General features: G+C 35.8%; 2 long non-coding RNA genes across 2 annotated transcripts; both read right to left on the bottom strand.

Annotated features, from left to right (window-relative positions):
* Positions 1–4,148: 4,148 nt before the first annotated feature.
* Positions 4,149–4,512, bottom strand: LOC117319384. Its single transcript, XR_004530712.1, has 2 exons — positions 4,431–4,512; positions 4,149–4,275 (listed from the first exon to the last, which is right to left on the bottom strand). It is a non-coding gene; the product is annotated as an uncharacterized LOC117319384 (long non-coding RNA).
* A 9,005-nt stretch (positions 4,513–13,517) lies between these two features.
* LOC117319383 lies at positions 13,518–13,881 on the bottom strand. The gene is made up of 2 exons (XR_004530711.1): positions 13,800–13,881; positions 13,518–13,644 (listed from the first exon to the last, which is right to left on the bottom strand). It is a non-coding gene; the product is annotated as an uncharacterized LOC117319383 (long non-coding RNA).
* Positions 13,882–18,195: the final 4,314 nt, after the last annotated feature.

The raw sequence follows: 18,195 nt of genomic DNA, 5'->3' as shown, positions 1-18,195 counted from the left end.
AAACTTGAGATATATGTGTTTTAATTTTCACAAATAAATTATCACAATGATGAAATATTTCCCTATTGTGTCCTAATTATTTCAAGACCTGATCCATCAATTAGGTAATTATATAAGACAGCTTCATGGATGAGCGCTCCAGGCCAGGGCTTGCCACTGAGCTTGGTGGTCAGAGATTACTGCTGTCCAGGTAAGGTAGTATACAGCTAGCAGTGCTGGTGTTGCTGTGCCATAAAATAGCCCGAGGCAAATCTGTCAAAATTAGTCCTTGTCCCAAGAAAACTAGTCGTTTTCTCCAATTTTAGACACTGTCCAATATTTCTAGTACCGACCAGGAAAAATAGTCAAAATTGAAGAATAATAGGACACATCACCTAGTTTTAGACAGTAACGAGAGAATTAGATAGTATACATCTTTTTTTAGACATCGAGGGAAATAATAGACACTGAAAACAATATTAGTGCCTATCACAGAAGTATTAGGTACATTTCACAAAATTCGGTTTGAAGGCAAAAAACTAGTGTGTGAATTTCATAATTAGATATGTTTCTGAAAAAATAGTCTGTGCTGTGCTAAATTAGTGCTTATTTGGTAAAATTGGTGAAAAATTCTAAATTAGGAGAAAATATGAAAAAACTAGGACATTCGTGTCTCCGAGTGTGTCTCAGCCAACGGTTAAATGGCAACTGCGATGATTCGCACGAGTTATGGAGTTTTATCTAACGTTCTCTCACTCTTGCACGCTTTTCCACACTTTCACACCCTAATTTACATATAAGGCACAAACAAGACTAAATAAGGACAATCACGAGACGACCACCTGAACTACAGACAAGATACAGACATTACTATAAATATATAAATAGACAAGGTACTTTCCACAATACAAGTAACTCGACGACACATACATATTTGTAATCATATATACAAATATTTAATTAGCCCCATACTTGTACCGGTGACATCTATTTTACACAAGGTCAACATTTATTGTTGCTAATTGTTTTTTCGAAGTGTTGCATGTATTATTATTGTCACATTTCAGTAAAAGGAGCCCACGCTCCTTCTACTCGTGCGAGCACTGCTACAGATTTTTCTGTATAAAAGGGGCGAGAGCGGAGGGAAGTTGGACTTTTATATGCCTATGTGTTGCTTTGCTCGATTTTACTAGATATTCCTTATGGTAGAGCGGTGTTGCGAGTTACTCTGTGAACTGTAACGATGCCATGAATACGAATGCTGACGTTGCTGAATACAGATAGCCTGTAACTGTAATACGGTGTTGAATTGTGTTTTCTTGAAGGCCCACATTACTTCTTCTCTAAACTCAGCACCAGCACCTTTCGCTACAATTGGTGTGACAGTTCCACGGTTTTTCGCTACACATTAATAAAGGATATTGATTCATGTCATAATGGACCTATGCTATATATATAATAAAGAAACTAATTCATATATACACACCTTGTAATGTTGATAATACAATTAACATATTGTATAGAAATATTAATATATGGTACATAATGTAAAGCAATACATATATCCATGTTTTGGTAATATTTTGCAGGCATGATAATAAATCTAGGAAAGAGGATGTCTCCAGTGTTCGGCGTCTGTTATGGCACCATCCTAATCTTCCCATTAATGGACCTGCATTTAGCTTTGGCAGACATGTCATAAAACTGTGCCAGTATGGGAAAGGGCATAAGAGGACCAACCGCAATAAATCAACGGTAATTAATTTCAAGGGAAAAGACCCCGGGTTAAATATAAATATTGTTAGACTTAAAAGATATAGCTTACAGTAACTTAGAAACATATATTAAAGCTACAGTATGTCAGATAAGATGAGTGGGAAAATGATGTTAAATAATCTGAATTTGCTGATACTCCTGTAGTGTACACTTTTAAATTTGCTTACCTAAAAGACCCATCACATCAGCATATTTCTCTAAAGAGATCTACGTATCTGGTTTGTCACCTCAGGGCATCATTATAGTGCCATACACATTAGGCCCGTCGCCTTAGCGCAAATATATACTAGCTTAAAGGCTTACACAGGAGGCCCGTCACCTCAGCGCATTTCTATACTGACTTACAAAGGAGGCCCGTCACCTCAGCGCATCTCTATACTGACTTTCACAGGAGGCACGTCACCTACGAACATCTCTATACTGGCTTAAATAGGAGGCCCGTCACCTCAGCGCATCTCTATATTGACTTAAATAAGATGCCCGTCACCTCAGCGCATCTCTATATAGGCTAACATAGGAGACCCGTCACCTCAGAGCATCTCTATACTGACTTGCACAGGAGGCCAGTCACCTCAGCGCATTTCTATAATGACTTACATTTGAGGCCCGTCACCTCAGCGCATCTCTATACTGACTTACATAGGAGGCCCGTCACCTCAGCGCATCTCTATATAGGCTTACATTGGAGACCCGTCAACTACGAGCATCTCTATAGTGGCTTCAATAGGAGGCCCGTCACCTCAGCGTATATATAAACTGACTTACATACGAGGCCAGTCACCTCAGCGCATCTCTATAATGACTTACATTTGAAGCCTGTCACCTCAGCGCATCTCTATAATGACTTACATTTGAGGCCCGTCACCTCAGAGCATCTCTATACTGACTTGCACAGGAGGCCCGTCACCTACGAACATCTCTATACTGGCTTAAATAGGAGGCCCGTCACCTCAGCGCATCTCTATACTGACTTAAATAAGATGCCCGTCACCTCAGCGCATCTCTATACTGACTTACATAGGAGGCCAGTCACCTCAGCGCATCTCTATATAGGCTAACATAGGAGACCCGTCACCTCAGAGCATCTCTATACTGACTTACATAGGAGGCCAGTCACCTCAGCGCATCTCTATAATGACTTACATTTGAGGCTCGTCACCTCAGAGCATCTCTATACTGACTTATATAAGAGGCCCGTCACCTCAGCGCATCTCTATACTGACTTATATAAGAGGCCCGTCACCTCAGCGCATCTCTATACTGACTTATATAGGAGGCCCGTCACCTCAGCGCATCTCTATACTGACTTAAATGGAAGGCCCGTCACCTCAGCAGATCTTTATATAGGCTAACATAGGAGGCCCGTCAACTACGAACATCTCTATACTGACTTAAATAAGAGGCCCGTCACCTCAGCGCATTTCAATATAGGCTTACATAGGAGGCCCGTCACCTCAGAGCAAAAGAATTTGTCAACGATGGCATCACACATGTTGCCGTGGTTACAAGATTGCTGAAAACATTTGTAGACGTAAAATTTGAAAGAAATGTTTTGAAGCCTGTTGCCTTAGATCGGTCTTTCTATCCGACCAACAAGGATATAAAAAATCACATATATCTTTCCCTGTCTTCCAAAAATTCATCCTCCGTTGATCAGGAAAATTTAAAAAATCGTTTGGAAAGTTTGAAATTAGAAGACCCAACCAGAAATATTTTCTTTCGACCAGCTACTGATTGTGAAAATGGTTCTTCCTCAAAGTTCCTGTTTGTGCACCAAGAGAACTGGCAACGGCGACTGTTACATTTGTACGGTAACAATTTATGTTTGCTCGATGCAACGTACAAAACAACAAAGTATGCCCTACCTCTATTCCTTTTGGTAGTGAAGACCAATGTGGATTATGTTCCAGTTTGCCAGTTCGTAACAGAAGACGAAACAATACCTAATATCAGAAAGGCGTTGTCCGTTGTGAAATCATGGAATGAAGAGTGGCACCCATCATATTTCATGGTTGGTATTGTTAAATTGCAAAAATAATATAGTTAACCTACACCTCATATCAAAGCTTGACAAAAAGTTGACAGATGGGTTCCATCTGTCCATTTGTCCGTCTAAAGCAGAGCTCCAAACCTGTTCAAGATAACTTCACGCAACTTTCAAACACACCAGAAAAGTGGTATAATAGTGCCTTTTGATATGGATTAGTTTTCAGTTTAATTGCTTTCATTTTTTGCTCAAGACGGCCTGGTCGTGGAATTAAAGTTGAAAATATACCTTGTTGACAAAATTCCTGTGTTCGACAATATGAGGACTGCAAAACGTAGCTACATGGTTGTTTTATATCGTCGGGAACCATTTTCCAAAACACTGGGGTATCGTCGTCGAACTCCGGTCCCTACGTGGGCGCCAAATGTCACAGGAAGAAAATGCGGGACATAATAACAAACTCCCAAATTCCTGCTGGTTCTTTATTTATTTAGTAACCGGAGACATTTCCAGACGTACAAACATAAAAACCCCTGAAACATAAAAACAGCCGGACTAAGTACAATGTATATACGGTATATATCAATATATACCGGCTAATACTACGTGTATACGAATACGTGCTTAATGTTGATATTCAATAAATATCTATTACACGGTAAATACGAATTCTGTATAGTATATATACCTTCCAAGACTTCAGCAGTCTGGTGAAATAGTGTCACGTCGTATAATACATCGTAAGGTAGTAGTTGCTGGACCCCGGAGGATATGTCACTGGGAGACACGAATGTCCTAGTTTTTTCATATTTTCTCCTAATTTAGAATTTTTCACCAATTTTACCAAATAAGCACTAATTTAGCACAGCACAGACTATTTTTTCAGAAACATATCTAATTATGAAATTCACACACTAGTTTTTTGCCTTCAAACCGAATTTTGTGAAATGTACCTAATACTTCTGTGATAGGCACTAATATTGTTTTCAGTGTCTATTATTTCCCTCGATGTCTAAAAAAAGATGTATACTATCTAATTCTCTCGTTACTGTCTAAAACTAGGTGATGTGTCCTATTATTCTTCAATTTTGACTATTTTTCCTGGTCGGTACTAGAAATATTGGACAGTGTCTAAAATTGGAGAAAACGACTAGTTTTCTTGGGACAAGGACTAATTTTGACAGATTTGCCTCGGGCTATTTTATGGCACAGTAACACCACAGCACTGCTAGCTGTATACTACCTTACCTGGACAGCAGTAATCCCTGACCACCAAGCTCAGTGGCTAGCCCTGGCCTGGAGCGCTCATCCATGAAGCTGTCTTATATAATTACCTAATTGATGGATCAGGTCTTGAAATAATTAGGACATAATAGGGAAATATTTCATCATTGTGGTAATTTATTTGTGAAAATTAAAACACATACGTCTAAAGTTTAGTGATATGAAAAGAACTACCCAAAAAGCTGATGAATATTTCATCAATTAAAGGATTTTTTCAGAAAAATGGAGAACAAACTGTTTATTGAACATAATCATAGACGTATATATCACAGTATTGTAAATGTTTTAGTGACTAAATGCTATATCTATCTTTGATAACACAATAGCTTAGCAGATAATGACAATTAGTCAGCGACAGTGGTACATGTATACAGGATAATACAATGATGCAGCTCACGACAGAAGTGGATATTTCACACTTTTCAAGTTAGCGTTGCGACACTGTATTTCATTGCATCATTAACACAATATGACGGCTAATAGCTTATCTATCAACATACTTTATGTGTATAAATAGTAATATAATAGTATATAGTTACGTAGTTACTGTATATATTCAAAGTGGCAACATTTTGCATTCCATGCATAGGACTTTCAGGTTATGATATATGCAGTAGGAGAAATTGTCAAAACATCATCTCATATTAAAGTTGGATAGGACATAGTGATAGCATACATATAGTAGAATATAAGAAAACTATGGTAGCAGATCAAATCACCTCTTTCAGATCACAAAGTAACTTATGTCATCACTTTCTGTTAGTAAACAACTCAAAAATATGACCCTGTTACAAAGTGACACTTTAATCACGAAACAAAAGAAGCCTACCCTTTACTATCCTTGACTTTTGTTTCAGGTTGGCAAGATATCACACCTTCACGCCTGAGTGAGCCTCCCAAAGTTTTTTTGCTCTATAGGTAAATGCCAACCAACACCAGATAAACAGATAAGGTTTAGACAAATTACCCATTCTAATTTTTTGTTTGTTTCATTTTTTCGTTGAAACACTGTGACAAATGTCGTAGTTCAACAGTTACACTTAAAAGAAAATATATTCATTGAATTATCATATTGGTCACAATGTTACAGAGAGAAACAAAAAATGAAACATGTTTAATATATATAGGTGTTAATATTTCCCTGTAAAGCAGGGGACTGAGGGAGGCCCACTCAGGCGTGATGGTGTGTTACCTGGGCAAACCGAAGCATGTTTAGCAATTGAAGTGCTATTTTAAAGAGTGTTACATAATTTCAATTTTCATTTGCTTTAGGAATTTTGTATTACATATAATGATATTATATAATACTATCAATTATTTTTAAATAAAATAGTTAAAACTTAAGATTTTTTTTTTTTTTTATTGACCTGGGTAAATAGAATCCGGAGTAAATTATTATTCAAAAAAAAAATAATCGAGTGTCTATACTGTTAATCCGAAATGTGGAAGAAGGGGGGCTTTTGTCCTACACTCATATAAACGTAAGGCAAAAGTTTAAATATTACTATCAATAATGAATAACCTATCATGAAAAAATGTACATGAAAACTTCAACTTTGAATCTTGAAAATGATAAGATACTGGCGAATGTCGCTTTCCATGAAAAGAACCTGGTGGTACCCTGTGATCATGCAAAAAAAAATTTCACAAAATTATTTAACGATTCAATTCAATTTCTTTATTGACTGTAGGCCATACGGCCCATAAGTACATATTATAAACAAAACAATACATGATAATGGCATAGAACAGCAATGCTACAGTACAAATACAAAGTGGAGTACGGATTAAAGATGTAAAGATCGGATTTTGTTTGCTTCAAATATAAATTTGCCTAAGCGACTTAATTCTTTGATATTTTGTACACTTAATAACTGTATCAATTTGAACATTGAAGGCTTTTGCCAATAGTATTTCTTAATGAGGAGTCTTCTTAAATTGGTATACTTATTACATATTAATACAAAATGGTATTCGTCTTCTATCTCAGTCGTTGATTTACAAATTAAACAGTGTCTCAAAATTCGATCAATATTGTTAAAGCGGCCAGTTTCGATTGCTAAGGAATGCGCAGACATGCGTAGTTTTGATAAACATATTCTGAATTTCATAGGTATATACTTAGTTAAATAAAACTGAATAGAAAAATTATCCACAATATGTTTATTTAAAACACATTTCGAGGACTTTTCTAATGCATCTCTCAAATACTGTTGGGCTTGGTCAAAAATTCTTTGTCGTATACAAGGTAAAATAGTTTCAGAGTTATTTGGTGATTGACAGAACCATATTTCGCCGAAACCTAAAGAGCATAATAACTCCTTTACACCGTGTACCCAATTAAAAGATAAACCAGTGTTTTTACTTAATAAAAAATCATATGCAGTATTCAAAATACAGTTTTTTGTGTCGAGTAGTTTGAACCAATATTTAATAATTCTATATCTGCGTGTATATTCTAAGGGCAAACGACCAAGTTCCCAGTAAACTGTTACATTATTTGTTGATTTTTTAACCTTAAGTAATTTCTTACAAAAAAGAACATGTACATTTTCAATATCTGGTCCTTTGGTCGAGCCCCACACTTCACATGCATAAAACAGAATACTACTTACATAAGTATCAAACAAACTCAACATGGTTTTACAATTTAAACTCATATTTGAACATTTAGAAAATAAAGCAAACATGGCTTTACGTCCTTGGTCCGCCAATTTTTTTTGTAAATTCGTGAATTTATTGTTGTATCTAAGGTTTACACCAAGGTAAGAAAATTCGTCAACACTATCAAGTTTTTTCCCGTGGTAAGTCCACGATTCATTATTTCGAATTTTACCGCCTTTACGGAAAACCACAACTTTTGTTTTTTCACTATTCACAGTTAATTTCCATTGTGAGCAATACTCGTCCAGGTTATCTAGTAGGTTCTGTAGACCTTCGACAGATTCCGAAAACAGGACTAAATCATCAGCATATAACATAAGAAATAAACTTAACTCTTCAAAATCATATTTGCTGTTGCATTTAGAGATGAAAAAAGACTCAAAATCATTAACGTACATAGAGAAAAGTATTGGCGACAAAATTTCGCCTTGTAATAAACCGAATTAACTACTATTATATTAACTATATTTATATATTATAAAGTTATATTTCAAGCTATGAACTATCAAATTGGTCAGTGCTTTAGAGGGAAATAAAAAAAAAAGAAAACAATTAGAATAAATAATTGGTTTAATACTGATCTCCTTATACTGGTGTTGGTATTTACCTGTAGAGCTAGGGACTAGGAGGGGCTCACTCAGGCGTAAAGGTGTGATACCTGGGTGAGCTGAAACAAAAGCCAAGGATAGGAAAGGTTACACTTCTTTTGTTTATTGACTGAAGTGTCACTTTATAACAGGGTCTTATTTTTGGGTTATTTACTGACATTAGTGATGATATAAGTTACATTGTGATCTAAAAAATATACCTCACCTGCTTTTATGTAATACTATCAAAATCTGCTTCTTCATGTATATGGAGAAAAGTTTGATTATATATCTTTTATGTTTATCACTACGTCCTATCCAACTTTAATATGAGCTGATGTTTTGACAATTTCTCCTACGTCATACCATAACCTATAAGTCCTATGCATGGAATGCAAAATGTTGAAACTTTGAATATATATACACTGTAAACTAAACTGTTATTTTGACAATTTCTGCTATTCTATTCACGACAATTACTACATACCATAACCTTATACCAAGTCCTTTACATGGAATACAAACCATTATAACTTTTAATATCTATAATAAAGTAGCCTATATCATTGATAAATTAAGTAGTCCAATAGTCTTTTACAGATATACCCAGCTATAAGATACACTTGAAACTAATTATACAGATACTACTAAAGGGAGATGTTTTAGGAACCTGATAGCACCATGTAATCGATCAGTATTGATAAAATACTACTTGTATTGTAACACAACTATTTAAAATGAATTATATTACTATTTATACTTTGACGTATGATGACAGATAAGCTATTTGCAGACATATAATTTTGCTTATGATGCAATGAAATACAGTGTCACAATGCAAACTTGAAAAGTGTGAAATATTGTATTATCCTGTATACATGTACCACTGTCGCTGACTAATTGTCATTATCTGCTAAGCTATTGTGTTATCAAAGATAGATATAGCATTTAGTCACTAAAACACATACAATATTGTGATATATACGTCTATGATCATGTTCAATATAACAGTTTGTTCTCCATTTTTCTGAAAAAATCCTTTAATTGATGAAATATTCATCAGCTTTTTGGGTAGTCATTTTCATATCACTAAACTTGAGATATATGTGTTTTAATTTTCACAAATAAATTATCACAATGATGAAATATTTCCCTATTGTGTCCTAATTATTTCAAGACCTGATCCATCAATTAGGTAATTATATAAGACAGCTTCATGGATGAGCGCTCCAGGCCAGGGCTTGCCACTGAGCTTGGTGGTCAGGGATTACTGCTGTCCAGGTAAGGTAGTATACAGCTAGCAGTGCTGGTGTTGCTGTGCCATAAAATAGCCCGAGGCAAATCTGTCAAAATTAGTCCTTGTCCCAAGAAAACTAGTCGTTTTCTCCAATTTTAGACACTGTCCAATATTTCTAGTACCGACCAGGAAAAATAGTCAAAATTGAAGAATAATAGGACACATCACCTAGTTTTAGACAGTAACGAGAGAATTAGATAGTATACATCTTTTTTTAGACATCGAGGGAAATAATAGACACTGAAAACAATATTAGTGCCTATCACAGAAGTATTAGGTACATTTCACAAAATTCGGTTTGAAGGCAAAAAACTAGTGTGTGAATTTCATAATTAGATATGTTTCTGAAAAAATAGTCTGTGCTGTGCTAAATTAGTGCTAATTTGGTAAAATTGGTGAAAAATTCTAAATTAGGAGAAAATATGAAAAAACTAGGACATTCGTGTCTCCGAGTGTGTCTCAGCCAACGGTTAAATGGCAATTGCGATGATTCGCACGAGTTATGGAGTTTTATCTAACGTTCTCTCACTCTTGCACGCTTTTCCACACTTTCACACCCTAATTTACATATAAGGCACAAACAAGACTAAATAAGGACAATCACGAGACGACCACCTGAACTACAGACAAGATACAGACATTACTATAAATATATAAATAGACAAGGTACTTTCCACAATACAAGTAACTCGACGACACATACATATTTGTAAATCATATATACAAATATTTAATTAGCCCCATACTTGTACCGGTGACATCTATTTTACACAAGGTCAACATTTATTGTTGCTAATTGTTTTTTCGAAGTGTTGCATGTATTATTATTGTCACATTTCAGTAAAAGGAGCCCACGCTCCTTCTACTCGTGCGAGCACTGCTACAGATTTTTCTGTATAAAAGGGGCGAGAGCGGAGGGAAGTTGGACTTTTATATGCCTATGTGTTGCTTTGCTCGATTTTACTAGATATTCCTTATGGTAGAGCGGTGTTGCGAGTTACTCTGTGAACTGTAACGATGCCATGAATACGAATGCTGACGTTGCTGAATACAGATAGCCTGTAACTGTAATACGGTGTTGAATTGTGTTTTCTTGAAGGCCCACATTACTTCTTCTCTAAACTCAGCACCAGCACCTTTCGCTACAATTGGTGTGACAGTTCCACGGTTTTTCGCTACACATTAATAAAGGATATTGATTCATGTCATAATGGACCTATGCTATATATATAATAAAGAAACTAATTCATATATACACACCTTGTAATGTTGATAATACAATTAACATATTGTATAGAAATATTAATATATGGTACATAATGTAAAGCAATACATATATCCATGTTTTGGTAATATTTTGCAGGCATGATAATAAATCTAGGAAAGAGGATGTCTCCAGTGTTCGGCGTCTGTTATGGCACCATCCTAATCTTCCCATTAATGGACCTGCATTTAGCTTTGGCAGACATGTCATAAAACTGTGCCAGTATGGGAAAGGGCATAAGAGGACCAACCGCAATAAATCAACGGTAATTAATTTCAAGGGAAAAGACCCCGGGTTAAATATAAATATTGTTAGACTTAAAAGATATAGCTTACAGTAACTTAGAAACATATATTAAAGCTACAGTATGTCAGATAAGATGAGTGGGGAAATGATGTTAAATAATATGAATTTGCTGATACTCCTGTAGTGTACACTTTTAAATTTGCTTACCTAAAAGACCCATCACATCAGCATATTTCTCTAAAGAGATCTACGTATCTGGTTTGTCACCTCAGGGCATCATTATAGTGCCATACACATTAGGCCCGTCGCCTAAGCGCAAATCTATACTAGCTTAAAGGCTTACACAGGAGGCCCGTCACCTCAGCGCATTTCTATACTGACTTACAAAGGAGGCCCGTCACCTCAGCGCATCTCTATACTGACTTTCACAGGAGGCACGTCACCTACGAACATCTCTATACTGGCTTAAATAGGAGGCCCGTCACCTCAGCGCATCTCTATATTGACTTAAATAAGATGCCCGTCACCTCAGCGCATCTCTATATAGGCTAACATAGGAGACCCGTCACCTCAGAGCATCTCTATACTGACTTGCACAGGAGGCCAGTCACCTCAGCGCATTTCTATAATGACTTACATTTGAGGCCCGTCACCTCAGCGCATCTCTATACTGACTTACATAGGAGGCCCGTCACCTCAGCGCATCTCTATATAGGCTTACATTGGAGACCCGTCAACTACGAGCATCTCTATAGTGGCTTCAATAGGAGGCCCGTCACCTCAGCGTATATATAAACTGACTTACATACGAGGCCAGTCACCTCAGCGCATCTCTATAATGACTTACATTTGAAGCCTGTCACCTCAGCGCATCTCTATAATGACTTACATTTGAGGCCCGTCACCTCAGAGCATCTCTATACTGACTTGCACAGGAGGCCCGTCACCTACGAACATCTCTATACTGGCTTAAATAGGAGGCCCGTCACCTCAGCGCATCTCTATACTGACTTAAATAAGATGCCCGTCACCTCAGCGCATCTCTATACTGACTTACATAGGAGGCCAGTCACCTCAGCGCATCTCTATATAGGCTAACATAGGAGACCCGTCACCTCAGAGCATCTCTATACTGACTTACATAGGAGGCCAGTCACCTCAGCGCATCTCTATAATGACTTACATTTGAGGCTCGTCACCTCAGAGCATCTCTATACTGACTTATATAAGAGGCCCGTCACCTCAGCGCATCTCTATACTGACTTATATAAGAGGCCCGTCACCTCAGCGCATCTCTATACTGACTTATATAGGAGGCCCGTCACCTCCGCGCATCTCTATACTGACTTAAATGGAAGGCCCGTCACCTCAGCAGATCTTTATATAGGCTAACATAGGAGGCCCGTCAACTACGAACATCTCTATACTGACTTAAATAAGAGGCCCGTCACCTCAGCGCATTTCAATATAGGCTTACATAGGAGGCCCGTCACCTCAGAGCAAAAGAATTTGTCAACGATGGCATCACACATGTTGCCGTGGTTACAAGATTGCTGAAAACATTTGTAGACGTAAAATTTGAAAGAAATGTTTTGAAGCCTGTTGCCTTAGATCGGTCTTTCTATCCGACCAACAAGGATATAAAAAATCACATATATCTTTCCCTGTCTTCCAAAAATTCATCCTCCGTTGATCAGGAAAATTTAAAAAATCGTTTGGAAAGTTTGAAATTAGAAGACCCAACCAGAAATATTTTCTTTCGACCAGCTACTGATTGTGAAAATGGTTCTTCCTCAAAGTTCCTGTTTGTGCACCAAGAGAACTGGCAACGGCGACTGTTACATTTGTACGGTAACAATTTATGTTTGCTCGATGCAACGTACAAAACAACAAAGTATGCCCTACCTCTATTCCTTTTGGTAGTGAAGACCAATGTGGATTATGTTCCAGTTTGCCAGTTCGTAACAGAAGACGAAACAATACCTAATATCAGAGAGGCGTTGTCCGTTGTGAAATCATGGAATGAAGAGTGGCACCCATCATATTTCATGGTTGGTATTGTTAAATTGCAAAAATAATATAGTTAACCTACACCTCATATCAAAGCTTGACAAAAAGTTGACAGATGGGTTCCATCTGTCCATTTGTCCGTCTAAAGCAGAGCTCCAAACCTGTTCAAGATAACTTCACGCAACTTTCAAACACACCAGAAAAGTGGTATAATAGTGCCTTTTGATATGGATTAGTTTTCAGTTTAATTGCTTTCATTTTTTGCTCAAGACGGCCTGGTCGTGGAATTAAAGTTGAAAATATACCTTGTTGACAAAATTCCTGTGTTCGACAATATGAGGACTGCAAAACGTAGCTACATGGTTGTTTTATATCGTCGGGAACCATTTTCCAAAACACTGGGGTATCGTCGTCGAACTCCGGTCCCTACGTGGGCGCCAAATGTCACAGGAAGAAAATGCGGGACATAATAACAAACTCCCAAATTCCTGCTGGTTCTTTATTTATTTAGTAACCGGAGACATTTCCAGACGTACAAACATAAAAACCCCTGAAACATAAAAACAGCCGGACTAAGTACAATGTATATACGGTATATATCAATATATACCGGCTAATACTACGTGTATACGAATACGTGCTTAATGTTGATATTCAATAAATATCTATTACACGGTAAATACGAATTCTGTATAGTATATATACCTTCCAAGACTTCAGCAGTCTGGTGAAATAGTGTCACGTCGTATAATACATCGTAAGGTAGTAGTTGCTGGACCCCGGAGGATATGTCACTGGGAGACACGAATGTCCTAGTTTTTTCATATTTTCTCCTAATTTAGAATTTTTCACCAATTTTACCAAATAAGCACTAATTTAGCACAGCACAGACTATTTTTTCAGAAACATATCTAATTATGAAATTCACACACTAGTTTTTTGCCTTCAAGCCGAATTTTGTGAAATGTACCTAATACTTCTGTGATAGGCACTAATATTGTTTTCAGTGTCTATTATTTCCCTCGATGTCTAAAAAAAGATGTATACTATCTAATTCTCTCGTTACTGTCTAAAACTAGGTGATGTGTCCTATTATTCTTCAATTTTGACTATTTTTCCTGGTCGGTACTAGAAATATTGGACAGTGTCTAAAATTGGAGAAAACGACTAGTTTTCTTGGGACAAGGACTAATTTTGACAGATTTGCCTCGGGCTATTTTATGGCACAGTAACACCACAGCACTGCTAGCTGTATACTACCTTACCTGGACAGCAGTAATCCCTGACCACCAAGCTCAGTGGCTAGCCCTGGCCTGGAGCGCTCATCCATGAAGCTGTCTTATATAATTACCTAATTGATGGATCAGGTCTTGAAATAATTAGGACATAATAGGGAAATATTTCATCATTGTGGTAATTTATTTGTGAAAATTAAAACACATACGTCTAAAGTTTAGTGATATGAAAAGAACTACCCAAAAAGCTGATGAATATTTCATCAATTAAAGGATTTTTTCAGAAAAATGGAGAACAAACTGTTTATTGAACATAATCATAGACGTATATATCACAGTATTGTATATGTTTTAGTGACTAAATGCTATATCTATCTTTGATAACACAATAGCTTAGCAGATAATGACAATTAGTCAGCGACAGTGGTACATGTATACAGGATAATACAATGATGCAGCTCACGACAGAAGTGGATATTTCACACTTTTCAAGTTAGCGTTGCGACACTGTATTTCATTGCATCATTAACACAATATGACGGCTAATAGCTTATCTATCAACATACTTTATGAGTATAAACAGTAATATAATAGTATATAGTTACGTAGTTACTGTATATATTCAAAGTGGCAACATTTTGCATTCCATGCATAGGACTTTCAGGTTATGATATATGCAGTAGGAGAAATTGTCAAAACATCATCTCATATTAAAGTTGGATAGGACATAGTGATAGCATACATATAGTAGAATATAAGAAAACTATGGTAGCAGATCAAATCACCTCTTTCAGATCACAAAGTAACTTATGTCATCACTTTCTGTTAGTAAACAACTCAAAAATATGACCCTGTTACAAAGTGACACTTTAATCACGAAACAAAAGAAGCCTACCCCTTACTATCCTTGACTTTTGTTTCAGGTTGGCAAGATATCACACCTTCACGCCTGAGTGAGCCTCCCAAAGTTTTTTTGCTCTATAGGTAAATGCCAACCAACACCAGATAAACAGATAAGGTTTAGACAAATTACCCATTCTAATTTTTTGTCTGTTTCATTTTTTCGTTGAAACACTGTGACAAATATCGTAGTTCAACAGTTACACTTAAAAGAAAATATATTCATTGAATTATCATATTGGTCACAATGTTACAGAGAGAAACAAAAAATGAAACATGTTTAATATATATAGGTGTTAATATTTCCCTGTAAAGCAGGGGACTGAGGGAGGCCCACTCAGGCGTGATGGTGTGTTACCTGGGCAAACCGAAGCATGTTTAGCAATTGAAGTGCTATTTTAAAGAGTGTTACATAATTTCAATTTTCATTTGCTTTAGGAATTTTGTATTACATATAATGATATTATATAATACTATCAATTATTTTTAAATAAAATAGTTAAAACTTAAGATTTTTTTTTTTTTTTATTGACCTGGGTAAATAGAATCCGGAATAAATTATTATTCCAAAAAAAATAATCGAGTGTCTATACTGTTAATCCGAAATGTGGAAGAAGGGGGGCTTTTGTCCTACACTCATATAAACGTAAGGCAAAAGTTTAAATATTACTATCAATAATGAATAACCTATCATGAAAAAATGTACATGAAAACTTCAACTTTGAATCTTGAAAATGATAAGATACTGGCGAATGTCGCTTTCCATGAAAAGAACCTGGTGGTACCCTGTGATCATGCAAAAAAAAATTTCACAAAATTATTTAACGATTCAATTCAATTTCTTTATTGACTGTAGGCCATACGGCCCATAAGTACATATTATAAACAAAACAATACATGATAATGGCATAGAACAGCAATGCTACAGTACAAATACAAAGTGGAGTACGGATTAAAGATGTAAAGATCGGATTTTGTTTGCTTCAAATATAAATTTGCCTAAGCGACTTAATTCTTTGATATTTTGTACACTTAATAACTGTATCAATTTGAACATTGAAGGCTTTTGCCAATAGTATTTCTTAATGAGGAGTCTTCTTAAATTGGTATACTTATTACATATTAATACAAAATGGTATTCATCTTCTATCTCAGTCGTTGATTTACAAATTAAACAGTGTCTCAAAATTCGATCAATATTGTTAAAGCGGCCAGTTTCGATTGCTAAGGAATGCGCAGACATGCGTAGTTTTGATAAACATATTCTGAATTTCATAGGTATATACTTAGTTAAATAAAACTGAATAGAAAAATTATCCACAATATGTTTATATAAAACACATTTCGAGGACTTTTCTAATGCATCTCTCAAATACTGTTGGGCTTGGTCAAAAATTCTTTGTCGTATACAAGGTAAAATAGTTTCAGAGTTATTTGGTGATTGACAGAACCATATTTCGCCGAAACCTAAAGAGCATAATAACTCCTTTACACCGTGTACCCAATTAAAAGATAAACCAGTGTTTTTACTTAATAAAAAATCATATGCAGTATTCAAAATACAGTTTTTTGTGTCGAGTAGTTTGAACCAATATTTAATAACTCTATATCTGCGTGTATATTCTAAGGGCAAACGACCAAGTTCCCAGTAAACTGTTACATTATTTGTTGATTTTTTAACCTTAAGTAATTTCTTACAAAAAAGAACATGTACATTTTCAATATCTGGTCCTTTGGTCGAGCCCCACACTTCACATGCATAAAACAGAATACTACTTACATAAGTATCAAACAAACTCAACATGGTTTTACAATTTAAACTCATATTTGAACATTTAGAAAATAAAGCAAACATGGCTTTACGTCCTTGGTCCGCCAATTTGTTTTGTAAATTCGTGAATTTATTGTTGTATCTAAGGTTTACACCAAGGTAAGAAAATTCGTCAACACTATCAAGTTTTTTCCCGTGGTAAGTCCACGATTCATTATTTCGAATTTTACCGCCTTTACGGAAAACCACAACTTTTGTTTTTTCAATCTGAAAATAAAGATGCAACATAATAACTTGCTTAAAATGTTTGAGTAACGTACCTTTAACCTAGATTTTGCACATGTACATCATGTATTCAATTTATTACTTTTATATTTATTTATATAAATTTTATTTTTTTATTATTTTTTTTATTTTGTGTTGCAAGTAAAATGGTAATATGTCGGATACTCTATGATCATGACAGACATTTTAAAATGAAAACTAATTAATGCTTAATGGAAATAAATAGAAATTTATACAGGACATGTTTTTTTTTATGTTTGAAAGTGTTTCTCTGGAAAAAAAAATGGATACGAAGAAGTTGGTTGTCGCTTCCGTAGTGTCATTTAATCCTTCCTTTAATTATGTTTTTACAGGTGTAGTAATGACACAGTCACCGGCGCCTATTACATCTTTAAACTGCTGAAACAATAGCGTAATTACTGCCGAGGTGTTCAGAGTACAACTGTAACGCATTTTAAACTTTAAAGGAATGACGTCCTGGCGGCCATATTGGATTCTTGACCTACTTATAAAAGTTTTTGACATATGTTCATACTTTGGCCAACAACATGCGTGAAAGACAATTTGCCTAATCTTTATAAATCAAAAGATTAATACGCTACAAAAACGTCAGAAGAATAATAAGAATAAGAAACATAACGAAAACAATAGGTCTTTTCACCATTGGTGAAAAGCCCTAATTACTGAATAAATCTAGGGAGGATGGTTCTTCCTATCAGTAAAAATCTGGTTCGAGTCAACACCGCTAACCAGAGACGTACATTTGTATGTATCACACTGCCCCGACCCATGTAATAAAACCTTCAGGAGTCTGAAATAGTCAATTTAGGGTTTAACCGGGACACGCTTGCAACATAATTTATTTTTGGTTTTTCATAATCAGCGGCGTGTATTCTGTAACAGAAGAAAG

The sequence above is a fragment of the Pecten maximus genome, unplaced genomic scaffold (assembly GCF_902652985.1).
Source record: "Pecten maximus unplaced genomic scaffold, xPecMax1.1, whole genome shotgun sequence".
NCBI classification, from domain to species: Eukaryota; Metazoa; Mollusca; class Bivalvia; order Pectinida; family Pectinidae; genus Pecten; species Pecten maximus.
The sequence above is the reverse complement of the archived record's forward strand: the minus strand, read 5'-3'. Positions and strand labels throughout refer to the sequence as shown.